This window comes from Euprymna scolopes, chromosome 28 (assembly GCF_053919585.1).
Source record: "Euprymna scolopes isolate OS-2025 chromosome 28, ASM5391958v1, whole genome shotgun sequence".
Classification (NCBI taxonomy): Eukaryota; Metazoa; Mollusca; class Cephalopoda; order Sepiida; family Sepiolidae; genus Euprymna; species Euprymna scolopes.
In genome coordinates this window covers 4,714,571-4,722,428 of record NC_136509.1, presented here as the reverse complement: position 1 = coordinate 4,722,428, position 7,858 = coordinate 4,714,571, and the positions used below count along the sequence as shown (strand labels likewise).

The 7,858-nt window shown below is 32.0% G+C and overlaps 1 pseudogene; it reads left to right on the top strand.

Annotated features, from left to right (window-relative positions):
- The first annotated feature begins 212 nt into the window (after positions 1–212).
- LOC145249862 (U2 spliceosomal RNA) lies at positions 213–346 on the top strand (annotated as a pseudogene).
- The last annotated feature ends 7,512 nt before the right edge of the window (positions 347–7,858 follow it).

The window sequence follows — 7,858 nt, the reverse complement described above, 5'->3', positions numbered from 1 at the left end:
AATATTTTGAAAGCTGAATTTCTAATAAAATGTGCATCTATAGGAGATAATGCCTGGGAATGTGTTCCCCCCCCCCACAGTTTAACAGTGGTGTGACGTCAAGAGAAAGAGGGTGAGAGAGAGGGAAGAGTAAGTGGGTGATAGAGAGAAAGAGAGAGAAAAAAAAAGAAAGACGGTGTTGGTTTTGTGAAAAAAGTTGTTATTTACAATTGTTCGCATTCTTGGCCTTTTGGTCAAGATCAAAGTGTAGTATCTGTTCTTCAGATGCTGCACTTCTATTTCTTGTTCTCTTTCGGTGGAGGAGAAATCCTCCACGACTGAGACAATTTTTTTTTTTGTACCTTTTCTCCACGTTAAAAAACGACCCTGGTGTCTAACTCTGTCCCGTGGGGAGGCATAGTAAATAGGTACAATTGTTCGCCATTAGTGGATGTTGACGTCACGTCACGTGACATGACTAAGCGTTTTTTTTTTTTTAGTATGAATAACATTTTTTGTTTTAATTATAAAGTCTACACTTAATTTTATAGAAAATGATGTATATATAATAGAAAAAAAAAATTACTGGTTTTGTTGGATTCAAGTGGATCCCCCCCCCTCCAGTTTAAGAGATAGCAGGTCACGTGGTAATATACAAAATGGCTAGCGTAAATATAAAGATCGGTTTTTTTATCGACGAATATTTTGAAAGCTGAATTTTTTTTTATTCCTGTACATTTTTTCCTGATATTTTTCGTTAAAACTCTTGTATAAATACTATTTTTAACCAGTTAAATACGTTGGAGACATTGTCATGGAGTTTAATAATCTCTAGAACAAAGCAGAAGAGAAATTACAAAAGTATCGGTAAAACAAAGTGTTTGTTTACATTTGTTCGCCATTACTGGATGTTGACGTCACGTCACGTGACATGACTAAGCGTTTTTGGATTATGTAATATTAACATTAAAATGACAGGTTTTTTGGGGGGCCCCCCTAGGAGAGAAATGATCAGTTCACCCCCTTTTAATGGTCCGTTTGGTGTGGAATTTCGATATTTGTCATGCGGGTGATCAAGGTTCAATATGATACATAATTTGTCAACTTTGGTTGTGTCTGTCAAAAGTTTGAGCTGACGTCACGTCACGTGACACGTATTGAATAACGTTAAAATGACAGGTTTTTTGGGGGGCCCCCCTAGGAGAAAAACGATCAGTTGACCCCTTTCTACTGGTCCGTTTGACGTGAAATTTCGATATTTGTCATCCGGGTGATCAAGGTGCAATATGATACCAAATTTGTCAACTCTGGTTCCGTCTTTCAAAAGTTTTAGCGTTACAAACAAACATACATACATACATACATACACACCGATTTTTGCCTTTTATATATATAGACTAGCAGGGCTACCCGGCGTTGCTCGGGACCGTATAAACAATGAAAAAACAAAAGCAGATATTGAACATATGTTTGATTCTTAGGGGAGAGGAATCTTTCATCTCTATGTATTATTTGTTTTATCTACCCTAGGACTGATATTGTTCATGTTTTATCCCTAGCATAGGTAATTTACAGCATGTATATGAAATTGTTTTACCTTAGGGAGAAGAGAACAGGTAATATACAACATAATGTGTCTATATTACATCCCTGGCAACGCCTAGAAACCAGCTAGAACATGTATTTCAGTCAATCTTTATTATATCCTGGGCTATGCCGGGAAACCAGCTAATCTCTTTTTAGTGACTTGACCACCAAAATACCTCCCTAAGTGTGTCCTTTCTTTTGAACTTATTAGATATAGGTATCTAGAAATGTGTGTGAAATTTTGTTGAATGCATTGTTCACTATGATTTTCTTATTGTTCTACACAATATCAACTGTAGCGAAATAACACAGTAAACTTAGTGTAGTGTTAGAATAAAGAGCAAAGGAAAAAATTAGAATCATATTTTGTAATTGCAAATCTAAATTTGCTAGCATGTACCAGTATTTGCCAGGTTGTGGAAATTTGGAACTTATAACATATGTAGTGGCCTTTTCCTAGATACCTATTGCTAAAAATTATACTTTCATTTTGTTAGAAAAATCTCTCTTCAGATGCCCTGCATCATTCAAAATAAAAACAAATATTTTTATAATTGTTTCAGTATATTGCTACACAATGTGAAAGTTTTTAACGTTTGTAAAAAAAATCATGAATGTGCTTATATTGCAAAAAAGAAAATATCAGTGCACAGTATTGAAAGTGTTTGAGATTCAAAAGTCTGTAACATTTCTACTAACTTCATAAGATGTCATGTGAGAAACTGAATTGAATATCAAGACATTATCTGAAGCGTTTTTATTTTGGTGTAACATATGTGTTTACAGTGAACCTTAACTTTTAATAAACAGATTGGTATGCAATGACATAGGCTAAGAATCTTTAAAATATATATAAATTGGAAAAATGTGTGAACAAATGAAAAAAAAATGATCCGCTCCACTTGATGACATCAAGCACAGTAATATTTTAGTGAAGAAAATATGAAATTGATGTTCAGTGATTAGTTTGGATGAATGAGAAAATGTAATTGTTTGATGCATAAAAATAACTCAGTTGCTGTATTTGATATTAAGCAGCAAAATATAGTGATTTGAATATTTGGGAAAACATCAAACCAGATTATGTAAAAAGAAAAAAAAAAGATGAAATTAGAAAATATATATTTTATGTTTATGAGTTCTGCCAATCAAAATTTTGTGGCAGAAATTGGGTGATTACCATGCAATTTTATTTTGGTAAAATTCTTAAATTATTAGAATGTTTATTATAATTTCTAATTAGTGACTTGTTATAATCAAAATCCGCCCTAAAGAGTGTCCTTTCTTTTATTAGGTATCAGAGTAGGTATCAAGATTTCTACTTCTATACAAATGTGATATTTCAGATCTGTACATAAAAAATTTGTTGAATATATAGGTTGAGAATTGTTCTGTGTCGCTCTCTCTCACACACACACGCATTCTCACTTTTATAGATATAATAGATAGATTACTCTAGATATATTTCCATATGTCTGAATACCCTATATACAAATTTTCAAATCTGTAGATAAAAAAATTTGTTGAGTATATAGGTTGAAAATTGTTCTCTCTCTCTCACACACACATTCTCAATTTTAGAGATATAATAGATAGATTATGCTAGATATATTTCCATATGTCTGAATACCCTATATACAAATTTTCTAATCTGTAGATCAAATATTTGTTGAATATATAGGTTGAAAATTGTTCGTACTCTCTCTCTCTCTCTCTGGCTACCTCACACACACATTCTAACTTTTATAGATATAATAGATAGATTATGCTAGATATATTTCCATATGTGTGAATACCCTATATACAAATTTTCTAATTTGTAGATAAAAAATTTGTAGAGTGCATAGGTTGAGAATTGTTCTCTCTATCTCTCACACACACACATTCTAACTTTTAAAGATATAATAGATTATGCTAGATATATTTCGATATTTCTGAATACCCTATATATAAAAATTTGTTGAATGTATAGGTTGAGAACTGTTCTCTCTCTCTCTCTCTCTCTCTCTCGCTCACACACACACACATTCTCACTTTTATAGATATAATAGAAAGATTATCCTAGATATATTTCTATTTGTATGAATACTCTATATACAAATTTTAAAATCTGTAGATAAAGAATTTGTTGAGTATATGGGTTGAGAATTGTTCTCTCTCTCTCTCTCTCTCTCTCTCACACACACACACACACATTCTCACTTTTATAGATATAATAGATTATGCTAGATATATTTCCATATGTCTGAATACCCTATATACACATTTTCAAATCTGTAGATAAAAAATTTGTTGAGTATATAGGTTGAGAATTGTTCTCTCTCTCTCTATCACACACATTCTCACTTTTATAGATATAATAGACAGATTATGCCAGATATATTAAAATATGTCTGAATGCCCAATATACAAATTTTGAAATCTGTAGATAAAAAATTCGTTGTATACATAGGTTGACAATTGTCCTCTCTCTCACACACACACACATTCTCACTTTTATACATATAATAGATAGATTATGCTAGATATATTTCTATATGTCTGAACACCCTATATACAAATGTTCAAATCTGTGGATAAAAAATTTGTTGAATGTATAGGTTGAGAATTTTTATCTCTCTCTTTTTCTCTCTCTCTCTCTCGCTATCTCACACACACGCATTCTCACTTTTATAGATAAAATAGATAGATTATGCTAGATATATTTCCATATGTCTGAATACCCTATATACAAAGTTTCAAATCTGTAGATAAAAAATTTGTTGAATATATAGGTTTAGAATTGTTCTCTCTCTCTCTCTCACACACACATTCTAACTTTTGTAGTTATAATAGATAGATTATGCTAGATATATTTCCATATGTCTGAATACCCTATATACAAATTTTCTAAACTGTAGGTAAAAAATTTGTTGAGTATGTAGGTTAAGAATTGTTCTCTCTCTCTCTCACACACACACACACACACAAGTTCTCACTTTTATAGATATAATAGATAGATTATGCTAGATATATTTCTATATGTCTGCCTACCCTATATACAAATTTCCAAATCTGTGCCCAAAAATGTGTGGAATATATAGGTTGAGAATTGTTCTCTCTCTCTCTCTCTCACACACATATTCTCACTTTTATAGGTTATATAGGTTGAGAATTTTTTGCTCTTTCCATCACTCACATTCACACTTTTATAGATATAATACATAGATTATGCCAGATATATTTACATATGTCTGAATACCCAATATACACATTTTCAAATCTGTAGATAAAAAATTAGTTGAATATATAGGTTGAGAATTGTTCTCTCTCTCTCTCTTTCTCTCTCTCTCACACACACATTCTCACTTTTATAGATATAATAGATAGATTATGCTAGATATATTTCCATACGTCTGAATACCCTATATCCAAATTTTCTAATATGTAGATAAAAAATTTGTTGAATATATAGGGTGAGAATTTTCCTTCCTCTCTTTCTCTCTCTCTCTTTCTCACACACACACAAGCTGAAAATTGTTCTCTCTCTCTCTCTGACTCTCTCTCTCTCTCTCACACACACACACACATGGTCATTTTATAGATATAATAGATAGGTTATGCTAGATATATTTCTATATGTCTGAATACCCTATATACAAATTTTTAAATCTGTAGATAAAAAATTTGTTGAGTATATAGGTTGAGAATTGTTCTTTCTCTCTCTCTCACACACACATTCTCACTTTTATAGATATAATAGATTATGCTAGATATATTTCCAAATGTCTGAATACCCTATATACAAATTTTCAAATCTGTAAAGATAGAATTTGTTGAATATATAGGTTGAGAATTGTTCTCTCTCTCTCTCTTTCACACACATTCTCACTTTTATAGATATAATAGATAGATTATGCTAGATATATTTCCTTATGTCTGAATACCCTATATACAAATTATCAAATCTGTAGATACAAAATTTGTTGAGTATATAGGTTGAGAATTGTTCTCTCTCTCTCTCTCTCTCACTCACTCACTCACTCACACACACACACACACACATTCTACCTTTTATAGATATAATAGATTATGCTAGATATATTTCCATATGTCTGAATACCCTGTATACAAATTTTCAGATCTGTACATAAAAATTAGTTGAATATATAGGTTGAGAATTGTTCTCTCTGTCTCTTCTCTCTCTCTCTTTCACACACATTCTCACTTTTCTAGATATAATAGATAGATTATGCTAGATATATTTCCATATGTCTGAATACCCTATATACAAATTTTCTAATCGGTAGATAAAAAATTTGTTGAATATATAGGGTGAGAATTGTACTTACTCTCTCTCTCTCTCTCTCTCTCTCTCACGCACACATTCTCACTTTTATGGATATAATAGATAGATTATGCTGGATATATTTCCATATGTCTGAATACCCTATATACAAATGGTCAAATCTGTAGATAACAAATTTATTGAATAGATAGGTTGAGAATTGTTCTCTCTCTCTCTCTCTCGCAACCTTACACACACAACCACACGCAAACATTCTGACTTTTATAGATATAATAGATCGATTATGCTAGATATATTTCCTTATGTCTGAATACCCTATATACAAATTATCAAATCTGTAGATACAAAATTTGTTGAGTATATAGGTTGAGAATTGTTCTCTCTCTCTCTCTCTCTCACTCACTCACTCACTCACACACACACACACACATTCTACCTTTTATAGATATAATAGATTATGCTAGATATATTTCCATATGTCTGAATACCCTGTATACAAATTTTCAGATCTGTACATAAAAATTAGTTGAATATATAGGTTGAGAATTGCTCTCTCTCTCTCTCTTCTCTCTCTCTCTTTCACACACATTCTCACTTTTCTAGATATAATAGATAGATTATGCTAGATATATTTCCATATGTCTGAATACCCTATATACAAATTTTCTAATCGGTAGATAAAAAATTTGTTGAATATATAGGGTGAGAATTGTACTTACTCTCTCTCTCTCTCTCTCTCTCACGCACACATTCTCACTTTTATGGATATAATAGATAGATTATGCTGGATATATTTCCATATGTCTGAATACCCTATATACAAATGGTCAAATCTGTAGATAACAAATTTATTGAATAGATAGGTTGAGAATTGTTCTCTCTCTCTCTCTCTCGCAACCTTACACACACAACCACACGCAAACATTCTGACTTTTATAGATATAATAGATCGATTATGCTAGATATATTTCCATATGTCTGAATACCCAATATACAAATTTTCAAATTTGTAGGTATAAAATTTGTTGAATATATAGGTTGAGAATTGTTCTCTCTCTCTCACACACTCACATTCTCACTTTTATAGATATAATGTATAGATTATGCTAGATATATTTCTATATGTCTGAATACCCTATATACAAAGTTTAAAATCCGTAGATAAAAATACGTTGAGTATATAGGTTGAGAATTGTTCTCTCTCTCTCTTACGCACACACACACACACACACACACATTTTCACTTTTATAGATATAATAGATAGATTATGCTAGATATATTTCCATATGTCTGAATACCCTATATACAAATTTTCAAATCTGTAGATAAAAAATGTATTGAATATATAGGTTGAGAATTGTTGTCTCTCTCTCTCTCTCTCTCTCTCTCTCTCTCTCTCTCTCTCTGGCTACCTCACACACACACACATTTTCACTTTTATAGATATAATAGATAGATTATGCTAGATATATTTCCATATGTCTGAATACCCTATATACAAACTTTCAAATCTGTAGATAAAAAATTTGTTGAGTATATAGGTTGAGAATTGTTCTCTCTCTCTCACACGAAACTGTGCGCTCGGCTTCTTCCCCCCCTTCCCACCCCAAATGCTTGGGAAACTGTGCACTGTTTTTGTTGGTTTTCAAGCTGCCTCTTCCCCCCCCACACACACACAGTTTAACAGTAGTAGGAGGTCAAGAGAAAGAGGGTGAGAGAGAGAGAAGAGTAAGTTGGTGAGAGAGAGAGAAAAGAGAAAGAGGGTGTTGGTTTTATATTTTTATTATCGTCTAATATTTTGAAAGCTGAATTTCTAATAAAATGTGCATCTATAGGAGATAATGCCTGGGAATGTGTTCCCCCCCCCACAGTTTAACAGTGGTGTGACGTCAAGAGAAAGAGGGTGAGAGAGAGGGAAGAGTAAGTGGGTGAGAGAGAGAAAGAGAGAGAAAAAAAAAGAAAGACGGTGTTGGTTTTGTGAAAAAAGTTGTTATTTACAATTG